The following is a 13,103-nucleotide window of genomic DNA, read 5'->3' on the forward strand; positions in this document are numbered from 1 at the left end:
GTCATGATGAATTCTAGCATATATCGTGATTAAACACATCAATATTCCAAGAAAGGTCTACGCTCTGTGCATGGCTTTAGATGAAGTGCAATAATAGTCCAAGAAAGGGTTAGGCTACGTGCATGGGTTTAGATGAAGTGCACCTATATTCCAAGAAAGGGCTAGGCTCCGTGCATGGCTTTAGATGTAGTGCACTAATAGTCCAAGAAAGGGCTAGGATCCGTGCATGGATTTAGATGAAGTAAACCAATAGTCCAAGAAAGGGCTAGGCTCCGTGCATGGCTTTAGATGAAGTGCACCAATAGTCCAAGAAAGGGCTAGGCTCCGTGCGTGGCTTTAAATGAAGTGCATCAATAGTCCAAGAAAGGCCTAGACTCCGTGCATGGCTTTAGACGAAGTGCACTAATAGTCCAAGAAAGGGGATAGGCTCCGTGCATGGCTTTAGATGAAGTTCACCAATAGTCCAAGAAAGGGCTAGGCTACGTGCATGGCTTTTAGAAGAAATGCACTAATATTCCAAGAAAGGATCAAAAGCCCGCATACAACTTGATGAGATGCGCGGACAAACGAATTAAAAGGACATGATAAAATAGACAGGCCAATCAAGCAGAATTCATTGATTAAGATAACAAAACAACATGAAACTCTATAATAGCGGCATTCTTAAAAGAAATTCTACACGCCCAAGACAAGAAAAGCGTAAAAGAAGAATAATGCAGTAACGAAGGTTAAAGGAAGGACAAAAGAACTGAGTTCGTGCGCCTCAGTCGGATACGAGCAATAGCCAGGATGTCTTCCATATGTTCCATCCGATCACGAGCATCCACAATACCTCAAGAGCCTCATTGGAAGCCATCCCCTCGCACTTCACTGATCGAGGGGTCCACCCGGCTGGTACTTAGTCGGTCAGCATAATGATCCATATCTTGAAAATATTGCACTTGACTAATCCCAAACATCCCCTCGTATTCTTGAAAAAGTTGAGTATTACCAGTGATAATAGCCTGTAATAGTTTCACTTTTCATTTCCTAAGCGACAAACGTAATTCATTAACTGACTCTTCCATTAGAACTTGAACAAGAACAAGACCATAACCTTTTTCTTACAAAACTAAGTTATATATCCAAAAAAAAAATGGGGGGGGGATAACTTTCAAGTCAACTCAGCAGCAATTAGCATACGACAGTGAGAAATTTCTTGGTCCACATATTTCATCATCACAAGCACCTTTTCACTCTGAGTGGCCACATCTAAAGCTACTCGAAGGTCGCTCAACGCTTGATCCACGTCGAAAAAAATCCTTTCAGATGCATTACCTTGACGAGCTATTTGGGAAGTCTCCTCTTTCTCCTCCAACACTTTGCGAGCACGCCCTTGTACAACTAACCTATGAGTCCGCAAAGCTCTCAATTCACTCCTCAACACCAACAGTCGTGTCAGTTCAACTGGGTTAAGCGCAGGATGCATCAAGGCACCTATCATACATAAAGACAAAGCATAACCATGCATCCGGCGACTTGGAAAATGAGAAGCGGAAGTGTTATAATATGCAATAACTTGCTCAATGTCTAACATGGTGAGATTTATCTCTTGTAATAATTGATCAGCTGCATGCCGGGCGGAAGCCGCATTATCCAAGGCATTCTGAATTCCGAAAGATACGGGTCCGGACGATTGAATTTATCGAGCTTTTAGAAATGCCTCATACCGCTTGTCAAACTGAGAGCGCGCCTCCGCACGACCCGCCAGCCTCTTCTCTCTGATTAATTATATCTCAGCTCTCACAAGCCGTAGGTGGTCTAGTTCAGAACCTCTCTTAAAAGGGGATATCAACGCCGGCAGAGAAACTAGAGCCAGCACATAACCATGTAAACGCTCATCCATGAGGAACTTAGTAAAAATATAATAAGCAGAATCAGAAAATAAAACATCATACCAACAATAAGAGCCTATTTATAGAAAATTTGTACAATGATGCATTTATTACTACTTCATAACTACCCAAAAAAAAAAATAGCGGTCTCAGTAGACCTCACTCTACGATCCGTCTCGACACAACGAAAATGAGTAAGCATGCGCTGCTCACGGCAATAACCACGATGCTCGAGAAGTGATAAATCAGGACGACCACCCTCACCCTGAATCCTCTTCACAAGATGATCCCCAACAGATAGTTTCTCATGCCAACTTGCATTGTCAACTTCAAAATTATCTCGAGAAAGGCACATCACGCGTGGAAGATGACTTAGATACTTCATTTCAAGAACCAATCAAACGCGACCAGCCATAACTCAGATAAATGGAAAAGAGAAGAAAACTTTAATAATGTTTCAGTGATTAACTAAAACAAGCTCTCATATATATATATAATCCAAATAACACGATAACTAAAGCAAGCTCTCGTAAAAAAAAATAAAAATAAAAATAAATAAAGGCTCCTTAAGATAACGAAGAAGTGCCGGCTGCAATAGAATGGCAGTAGGAAAGGTTTTCGTCTAAGTCTTGCGTCATCAACTGAGATTCCCCATACTGAATAGTAGACACCAGTGGAAAATGGGTTTTTTATAACCCACATCCCGACCCTCAAAGGCGGTTAATTGACCATGGACCGGGGAAGCGTCTCAGTTGTAAAAAAATATCCGGAGCACAGTTTAGAGGGCCTAAGTTGGTCGCTGTATGATTTTTTTTAATTATTTTATTCCTCGCTCAACGACCAACACTGTGACCGGTGAACCTAGATTTTCATGTGTTTCAATTTCTAGGCGCCCATCATCCTTATCCCTTCATATCTCTCTCTCACCTCGGTTTTTTTTTCTCCGCAGAAACACCTCTCCTCTTTCCTTTTCTTTCTGCAATTTTACACAAACCGAGCTCCAAATTCTTTCAGTCAGATCACTTGAAAAGAAAAATTCAATTAAAAGTAAGTTTCTTGAAACCCTAATTTGTTCCTGAGCTCTAGTATGTTGTTTGGGTTTGAAGATTCAACATGAACAGGTAAGAACAACCATTTTCTTCTCTATTTCTCCAGATCCGTTTGTATTATGTTTGATTGAATGCTATTTTCTTCAATATAAACTCACCTCAACCATTTTCTATGAAAACCTAATTTCTCCCCTTTCTATTTTTATTCTTTGTTGATTTGGTTTGTAGGGTTTTAAATTTCTTCTGATTTTTGTCTGAATTTATTATAAGACAAATTATCATCCTCGCTTGGACTTCTCAACATTTTCAGGTATAACTACTACACCATCTTTATCTGATTTGATTTTTCTTTGTTGTCAAAGTTATTCAGTTGATGTGTTATTATGGATATACCCAAGGCTCAGATTTCAAATTTTTACTGAATTTTTTTTCGCTTGGTGGTAGGGAGGTATAAATCCCCTGAAAATTATGTACCAGTTCACTAAGGTGTGATAAACAAAAGGGTTCATATAAGATGCAATTCTACTAACTCTGTTGAAGAAATATGATGTTTGGTCTTCAACTTTTTTGTTCCTTTTTATTTAGGGGTTTTCTTGAATTGATGGAAGTTTCGCATTAATGTTTTCGCTACTATTTTCTTTGTAAGTTATTGTTATTGTTATGTTTAGGGTTTTGTATAGAGCATATATATATATATATAGGATATATGATTGGATATGATACAATAGGATTGTTCCTTTTAACCACAAAGTAGTCTTACTTCTTTTATGTTTTTACTCCTATATGTTTGACAGTTGAATGATTCAAATCAGGATCGAGATATCAAGAAGCTATGGAAGGATCCCGTGCTTGTGATTTGTTGTAGTATGGAGTGGGTATTAAAGGTGGTGGTGGTGGTGGTGGAGCTGGTAATGGAGCTGCCTATTTTTATTTTATTTTTTTCAATTTGTGGATCTTTGTTTATAGGGTTTTTCTCGAATTTGATTTCACTTTTTGGGTTTTGATTCGAAGGGAAAGTGATGGACGTCAGAGAGAAAAGCGAAAGACTATTAATGGAGATGATCTTTTATGGGTAATGGCTACTTTAGGATTTGAGGATTATATAGATCCACTTAAGGTGTACCTCAATAGGTACATAGAGGTAATTTTTCTGTGTATTGTTTTTCCTCAAATCTTTTCAGGTCTTTCTTTTTTTTCATTTTTGATAACCGAAATCTAATCTGCCTTATTTAATTTTGTTGCCTATTTGTGTTGGGGGATGGGATGTGATGTTGCAGATGGAGGTAATATATGTTTCTTTTATTGTAGTTATCAGCTCAATTGTGGTGTTAGAATGTTGATTGATTGTGAAATTCCGTAAAATTTGTAGGGTGATACAAAAGGAACTACTAAGGGTGCTGATGGATCTGGTAATGCTTAACCAGGTCAAAACCCTCAGGTAATAGAACTCATGAATCTTAATGTATTTGTTAGTGCATATTGTCGCATGGTTCTGTTGTTGTGTCTCTTATTGGGTTTTATTTGTATTGCTTTGTAGATTGCTCACCAGGGATCACTTTCATAAGGAGGCTATATGAACTCTTACGTAGATGTATGTTATCTACCCTTTCCTACCTTGTTATACCCACACAAAGTAGCAGACTGATTAAGGCATTATACGTTAAATAATTAAGCAATTGCACTTAAAATTAAATAAACATGTCAACGTACTGTCCATACCGTCCATGCAATCTATATAAACAAACTATAAGAGCCAACCTTACCGTTACTCAGCGAATGGCATAAACTTCAACTAACCTTCTTTAAACTATAAATCTAAAGCGTAGTTTCTTGATTTATTGACAAGAATATTTAGTGTTGCCTTGCAGCAGGGATTGGTAATGGGTATTGATGCTTAGATTATTCTTACACTTTTCAATTTAAATTTCTTATTCTCTGGATCTAGCCAATATGCTAGTATTACTCATGTATGGCATCACACTTGTTCATTATTATAGAGGTGCTTAAGGGAAATTATGTTAGTCTCTTGTGCTCTCCACTAATTCGTTTTGATAAAATATGGACACCGCAGGTTTCTTGTACAATGTATGTATGTGTTTCCATTACCATTCATAATTTGAATATGGTAGAGTTGATTGATTTACTGAATTATCAGGATAGGACCCTTGTTATCTTGGTGATTTTGCGAATGACTATTAATGTTGCGCAATAAATTGTAAGAAATGAATATATCTAGATTCATAACTAAATAAGGTATACGGTGTTGGGATATATCCTTGTTCTTTGATCAGAGATTTAAGTGAAATTCACTAGCCTTATCTCAGATGAAAATTTGGTATTGTTCATGTCTGGTTAGGAAGTTAATCCTATCTAGATACCTTCTGATCATATTTCTTATTTATTTATTATCTAGCTATATCGTCACCTAGCTTAAGTGAAGATCTAACTGTTAGGATATGTTACTCTTAAGTATTTTGAGAAAACTCTTCTAAATTTTGAGAACGATCGGAGATGGGTAAGTGGAAAAAATGTCTGAATTACAGAGAACTGTAGTGCAGAATTTCAGTTCCGAAATGAACTATGTGCCAACTTTTGAGAAATCATCACTCATGCCCAACATTTTCTTGCAGAATTCAGAATGGAGAACAAATCTTTTATTATTGAAAATCTTTGTTCTCCATTATGAATCTCAAAACTGAACAATTGTAGAAATTATGGCATCAACACGCAGGCCAAAAGATTTTGTTATGTACATGAACTAACTTGGTTCTTGTACTTGAGCATCAACACTCATGGTATTACTTGTACGACTTTATTGGCTTACGCTTGCTTCTGATTGTTTTTTATTCTCAAGTGATGCCTCTGAATGGACTCATACCTGATCTTGTACATTAGCTTCCTCATGTTCTTAATTGTTGTTTGTATATAAGAAGCGTTAATACCTGTAGGGATGCACTAAGCTGCTACTAAGTTCTTGATGTTTCCTTTCAGATCAATATTCTATTGAGTTCTTGGGAAATCGTGGGAATATATATACTGCGATCATATGACTAGTAAGTCGCTTCATTTCTTGTAAACTGTTATGATGTCGTGCTAGGGTGAAGTCATTTTCCAGTTTGGGCCTTGTAATTTTTAGACTTGTGATGAAATCATAGATAATTTTTCCATGCATGTACCCGTATCTGTTATCGGTGGTTTTGCTTCTCTAACTTCAAGAATATCATCTTTGTTTGTTTTGTTTTTCCTTAATTTTTCACATTTCATTGGAACCTACGTTAAATTAGTTAACACTAAAAGCTTTATCATTTATCTTTGTGCAGTCATTTATCTTTATGTAGTCCGCAAAGAGATGCGTGCATATGCGTGCTACTGGTGTGGGAAACATGACTCTTTATACTCTTGCAACCACCAGTTCCATGATCGTGGGCGTTCCATTCTGACATTATATGGGAAACTCACATTTTTGTTGATGATGTCTCTATCTATAGCCTGGTATGTTTTCCTCATGCTTTTCTCAATCACTACGCTAATAACAACTGGTTTATCAGTAGGAAGAACAAAACTGTTGAGTTCTTTTGGTTATTCATCTTGGGGCCTCTCTGCAATCTTACCTGCAGTACCTGTTACTGTTCTTACGTTAGGATTCCATGTATAACCCATTCTGTATCTTGTGCTCGAGATATGTCAAGGTCGTGAATTAATGAACTAGTTACGTTTGTGCCGTGGTGTCGATGTTGGACAGAAGCAGGTAAAGAGATTGACATCATATTGGTTAGGATACCCACCTTTATAGATCACTATCCTATCATGTGAATGGCAATGGTTATTGTTTTTATAAGCATTTTCTTGAGTATTGTGACCCCCCACATTAATCAGTTGATAGATTTTTCTATGCACGTACACCATTATGAAGTAGGAATAAGTTCTTCATCATCATCGGAGTTTATAATTTTGTTGTTTCATCAATAGTTTTTTAGTTCATCGTTTTGTAATCGAATTCTAGATCTACAGATTTTAATCCTTTGTGTAATTTGAAACCAATGAATCAATGAATGTTAAATTGAATGATTATTTGTGTGCAAGTTTAATTTGATTCTCATTTTTATTTGATTTGAATATGGTTTTCATTTGATTCTCATTTGAATTATAATTTGAGTTTCATTTGATTCTCATTTGAATTTGGTTTTCCTTTGAGTTTCATTTCTGTTTGATTTCAGATTTAGTCCGATTCAGTCAGGCTAGACAGCCAATCTGAATCTATTTTTCTTTATATTAAGATTTATATCTATGACTGATCGAAGACAGTCATAAATTTTTGACCGTTAAAATCTGTCGTCGATATAAGATTTTCAACGAACCCCAAAGACACGTCATAGTTGAAAAAGACGCTCAAACATCGACCCTTTCTTCGACCGACAAAGAAAGTCATAGATCCGATTTAAATGACTTGCTTTGTCGGTCGCGAAACTACTGATTTCCACTAGTGAGAGTCGGTAAAAGCGTTACGCATTTCCTCCAACACTTTATGAACTTCACGCATGACTTCACTAGAAGCACAAGCTTGACGAGCTATGCCTAATGTTTCTGTATGCTCATCATAAGCCTTCCGGTCTTTATCCAAAACCATCAGGCGATTGGTCCGCAACATACCAACTTCATCTTTCAAAATGAGTAAACAATCTAATTCTTCCCTCATATCAGTAGGATGGATAAAAGAAGATACAACACACAAAGTTAAAGTACATCCGTGAAGTCTCGGGCCCGCCTGATGAGAAACAAAAGCACGACAGTTGGCTATTGCTTGCTCAATATCCGTCGTCATAATTAGCACATCCTGGTATAAACGCTCAGCTTTGTTTCTAGCGACTATGGCATTATCTAAGGCATGATGAATAGATATAGTGACACACCCGGACATTTGTGCACCTCGAGCCAGTTAGTAAGTCTCATTCTGCTCATCAAAGCAAGCACGCATAGACGTTCTGCTTACCATCCTAACTTCCCTAAGTATCTCCACTTCAGCTTTTACCAATAGAAAGCGAATTATCTCATGATCCTTTTCATAAGTAACAATTAGTGATGGCACTAGAGCTAAGGCCAAAGTATACCCATGAAGACGACGAGCCATCAGCTGTAGAAATATAGTTAGCAACCAAAGAATGAACAAACTATAAAAATAAATATGAAGGACATCAGACGTATTCACCCCTACTTATAAGAAAATAAGGGATACCATATTTAATACTATCCAACCATAATAATAAATATAATCAAACCATAACACATGTCCCATGAAAGAAAAGAAAACCATAGAATCCTCAACCTCACCAATAAAAAGAAAAGGGTTCAAAAGTCATCATTAAAAAATATCTAAAGCCACCAATTCGTCCTTCTTCCTGGTCAAACGCCTATTGATTTCCTCAGCAGCATCACGAGCGGTTTTCAACTCTTGGGTAGTACGACCCACATCCGCCATAAGCGGATCATAAGCTTCATTCTTCGCGTTTGCGACGTCAAGCAACTGCTGGTACTCCCGTTCCAACTCTTCAATCTCACAAGGTAGAGTGATCCACGCACTATGACTAGCCTTTGCTGAGTCCAACGATTCCTTGATCCATTTGATGGGGAAGCGAAGAGCCATCAGGCTCTGAATGTTAGCGTCCCACTTCCTCAAAACATCCGGATCAATTGGAGTTTCCTCCGCCAAAAAAATCCCTTCCCCTATGTCGAGTAAGTCCTCGGTATCCACGATTAAGGAATTGACAGGCATTTCTTCATGAATGCACATATGACCAAACTTCTCCACTATGCGACGATAGGTGGCTTCTTTAGCAGAAGGAACCCAAAATCCGTGTACTAGAATGTAACGGTTATCCACAACAACCTCCGCCGAAGACACGACACGCGGGTATTAAAATTTGGGATCCTCCGGAATAGCCATCAGTTCAGCATCCGCGTTCACGCCCTGAGAAACTTTGGGAGTTGATTTTTGGTGCTTGCCACTAGCGCTTCCAGATTCGCTTCCTTTAACAGGTTGATTCGAACCGCTTCCCTTCCCTTGAGCGCCATCGCGTTTTCCCATATTCTAAAAGAAGAAAAGAAGACATATATTAAGAAAAATAATTATAGGAAAGATACCTTGGAACAGTAATAGATATTCAAAATACACTCATACCGGATCAGAAGGAGGAGGTGAATTAACAGGAGAATGAACTGATTGGCGAGAAGAAGAAGACGAACTTGACACATCCGGTTCAGAATAACCTAAGGGGCAAGAGAAATCGAAAGCAGAGAGAAAAATAAAATAGTCACTCAAAATGAGGGAAGTGGAGATACATATATAGGTGGTCAAATGCATTAAATAAGTTGTAACGGAAACACTTTAACCGACACGCGCCGATACGTCAAAGTTAAATAATCATGAACACAGTACACTCACGGGATTTACGAGGGGACAAACTCTGACCCTGGGCCTCGCTTTTAAGACCACTACCTTCTTGAGAATAATCATTGATGGAACGATCCGACTCTAACTTATCACCTAACATGTCGGAAGGAGTGTGAAGAGGACGATTGGGATGTTTAATCGTTCGAACAATTAAAGGACGAGTAGAGTGAAGAGTCATACGGGGATAAAGTACTTCAGGACCGCTCTGGCTAACTGCTCGACCAAGTTGACGCTCCACACGTTCAATAAAAGTACTGGCGGATGATGACCTCACTTTTGGAGCCTGCGGAGAAAATGAAGGAGAAACATTAGCAGTCCCAAAAGAAGGCAAACACGGATTGGGTAATATACCAGCATCTCGTCTCATCTTCTTATCAAGTCGATCGTCCCTCCACTCCTCAATGGGAAGGTTAATATATTCTTCAAACATGAGGCCTCTAGGTTTGCAGCAGACAGGCGGAGAATTCTAGAAATGTGTGGCGAACCAAAATAACTAAGTAAGTGACTTGATAAAAAAAATAACACAGAAAGAGTAAGGGAATACCTTAGCAGGAGGAGGATACGCAGCCGAAGGAATTTGCAATGGCTTCATAGGAGGAACTCGCCTCCTCTTCTTGGAATTGGATGAAGGAAGAGCGCTACCTTTCCCATCTCCTTGAGAAAGCTCGTCACCTAGAAGGGGGTCCCAGCTGGTTGAACAAGAGAGGCGACCCTTATTACTGGAAGATAGCTTATACTTCTTAGCAACCTCAGCATTCAATTGCACACGACCTGAGGCATGCATCTCCCTGAAATCCTTCTCGGTCAAAGGGCGGGGAGCATATGGCTCCTTGATGAGTAGGTTAAGCACATTCCGAATAACACTATTGCGATACCCAAGCCATTCCCTGGTAACATGAACTTGGCGGCGGGGTTGAGGATAACTAACATCAAAGAAGGACTTGCGATCGCTCATCCGAAGCCCACTTTTGAAAACAAAACGATCAAAGCTTTTTCGGACCTCTCTGTCCTCGTCAATTGAAGAAGGAAGGAAAACATCAAAAGGAACTCCCTGATCAAAGCCTAATTGTCGCGCGACACGAACAATGTTGTACGACTCGGAAGAAAATTTTCCACCATAAAAGCCAGAAAGACGCCCAGTTAAAACAGAGACGAGCATATCAAATTCATCCGTTGAAGGCATCTCTGCTGAAGAAATCCTTCGTGGGGTTTCGATAGACACATATTTGTGTTTAATTTGATCTCAATACTATATATTGTTGGCACTCGAGTTTGTACTAATTTTGGTGTTTTATGTGTTTGTAGGCACCTTTGGAAAATAAACATTTTTTGGAAAATTCGGCTCGAAAAGTTGGTAAAAGCCCCGGAGGACACGTGTTATTCGGACTCTCACTGTTGGATAAGGGGCACCTAAATTACTAAGGAGCACCCCAGATCACCCCAAAAGACATCTTCTATTCGCACCCCAATACAGGATTAGGGGGAGGTCATCTTCTCCATTTGAATTTTGTTTTTGGCGGGAAAATGGAGAACACTTCTGCAGATTTTTGATCAAATTGTTGAACGTGTTCTAGGGAGATTCAATGGTTGATTTTTGGTAGATAGTTGTGATATGGCCTATTAAACACACTGTGGGCGTTTGGTTTGACCAGAATTGGTTAGAATCAGCTAAACAATTCACGGGTTGAAAACAAGGCAGTTCGTGTATATCACGGGTTTCACGTGATTTGGAGAAGATTCAACGTGTTTTGTGCGTGCATGGAAGACCCTCACAGCCTGTTGGAGCGTGAAGGAGTTAAATATGGTAATTTGGAGGCTTGAAAACGCGTGAGAAGATGAAACATGAAAGAAAATATTCCCATAAATATTTTCTTTACTGCCGAGTTAAAGAGAATTATATGGAGTGAATGAGCGAGATTCGATGGGTCTGTTGGCTATAAATAGGTTGCTGGGGTTGAGTAGAAAGGGTGTCGATAGTTTGGGGTCGATAGGAGAGCTCAGGAGCGAATCAAGAGTTGATGAAACACTGTTTCTGCTCCTGCTGGTGTGGGTCTTAGAACCACAACGACAATAGCACTTCTCTTTTATCGTTCTTTTGTGACGCTTCCTGTGGGTCGCACATTAGCTGTTTACACCATTTTCTCTTCTTCACTTCATTGTAAACACCATTTGAGCAATAAATAAATATTTTGAGCGTGTTTTTATCATGATGAGCTAAACCCAACACTGGGACGACGGAGGAGGGTGAATTTCATACACGGATATATTTATTTTATTCTTTTTTTTTACTTTTGCATTAATTTAAAATTGAAATATGATTTGAATTAATTGGTTGTTATTTAATTTGATGATGTATGCTTAGCTTAGGTGTTTTGATACATCATGCTTAGGACTTACAATCGATGTTTTGAGAATCTATCTTGGCAAAATCAGAGTCCATGTTAATTTTATTGAGTTTTAAATTATCAAAGAATATATGAATGAACCCTGTATAGTAAAGTCGGCCAAATCCTTAGTCCCAGTACCTCTCGCCCATTGTTAATATTTTTTGTATATATATTTTAATTTTTAAATCTAAAAATTCCATTTCCTTCACAAGTCTGAAAAGAATCTTTTTACCACTATCACTACAACTTTTGGAAAACCATCAATTTTTGGTGTCGCCGACGCGGATTTGTGCTTAGGTAGAATTTTTAGGTTTTTATTATTTTTTATTATTCCATTTGTTCTTTTTACGTCTCTTTGGTTGTGTCTTTGTATTACAGGTTTGAAGTTGGATACTAAAGACCTTGGAATCAAAGCTTAAAGCTAAAAGAGAAGGAAAAGAGACAAAGCAAAAAAATAAAGAAAAAAGAGAGAAAAAAAAAGAGAGAGAATTATTTTATTTTTTTTAAGAGACTTTCCATTTTTTTTTTGTAATTATTATTATTATTTTTTGTATTTCTTTTCATTGGACTGGACTTTGGAAAATTTATTTTAATTTTAAACCCTACGGAAGGGTTATATAAAAACAAAAAAATTAAATATAAACTGTTTGCAGGGAAGGAAGACGATTACAATATCGTCTCGTCCCCTCGTGTTCGCACACTGACACCGGAGTCAGTGGCCCGAGTCGACTACAGCGGTTCTTCTCCCGTCTGGTACGGGAGGTAAACTTCTAAACACCCGCGAATCTCCTGTCAGCGGGTTTACTGTCTACCTTAAGGTGATTATATGTTGAGGACTGAACCGGCTGCTTTAATTTCCTAGTAAAGGGAAAGAACTGGCCATATAAGATAAGGGTTCGGATTTCATCACCGTTCCCTTCTTGCCCGCCTTAGGTAAATGAAACCTAACGCGAACCCAAGCTTAAAATCTGATTAGAACGAAATCGATAGGGTAACTAGCTTGGTAGGAAAATCTTTCGAAAAATATTGGTTACTCTTTTAAGCATACTTCAAAGTTCTTGATGGTTTATGTAAGTTGAATGCGTGATTGCGCCGCCTTGTGATAGCGGTGAGGCCTTGGGTATCCAAGCTCCACTGAGCTTCCCTCGCCTCGATTCAACTTACATTAGCTCGAATTGATTCCAGAGGGGTGTGCTCAAATTGTAACGAATTCCTTTTCGAAAGAATATAAGCTGGTCTAGAAAACAATCTAAGTGGAGCCATCATGCTTTTTGTTTGCTAGATTCTATAGGTTTGATTTGGTCGAGTCATCCTTGTTTGTGATTGTGTAGAATTCCCTTGCAAT

The 13,103-nt window shown here is 38.4% G+C and overlaps 1 long non-coding RNA gene across 6 annotated transcripts; it reads left to right on the forward strand.

The window, feature by feature from the left end:
* The first annotated feature begins 2,720 nt into the window (after window positions 1-2,720).
* LOC113334486 lies at window positions 2,721-7,016 on the forward strand. 6 transcript variants are annotated; one of them, XR_003352837.1, is made up of 10 exons: window positions 2,721-2,995; window positions 3,152-3,233; window positions 3,368-3,564; window positions 3,718-3,831; window positions 3,935-4,064; window positions 4,201-4,206; window positions 4,293-4,361; window positions 4,461-4,514; window positions 5,915-5,976; window positions 6,244-7,016. It is a non-coding gene; the product is annotated as an uncharacterized LOC113334486 (long non-coding RNA). The 6 variants fall into 6 exon arrangements; XR_003352838.1 differs by having other exon boundaries at window positions 3,736-3,831; XR_003352839.1 differs by having other exon boundaries at window positions 3,509-3,564.
* The last annotated feature ends 6,087 nt before the right edge of the window (window positions 7,017-13,103 follow it).

This window comes from Papaver somniferum, unplaced genomic scaffold (assembly GCF_003573695.1).
Source record: "Papaver somniferum cultivar HN1 unplaced genomic scaffold, ASM357369v1 unplaced-scaffold_137, whole genome shotgun sequence".
Taxonomy (NCBI): domain Eukaryota; kingdom Viridiplantae; phylum Streptophyta; class Magnoliopsida; order Ranunculales; family Papaveraceae; genus Papaver; species Papaver somniferum.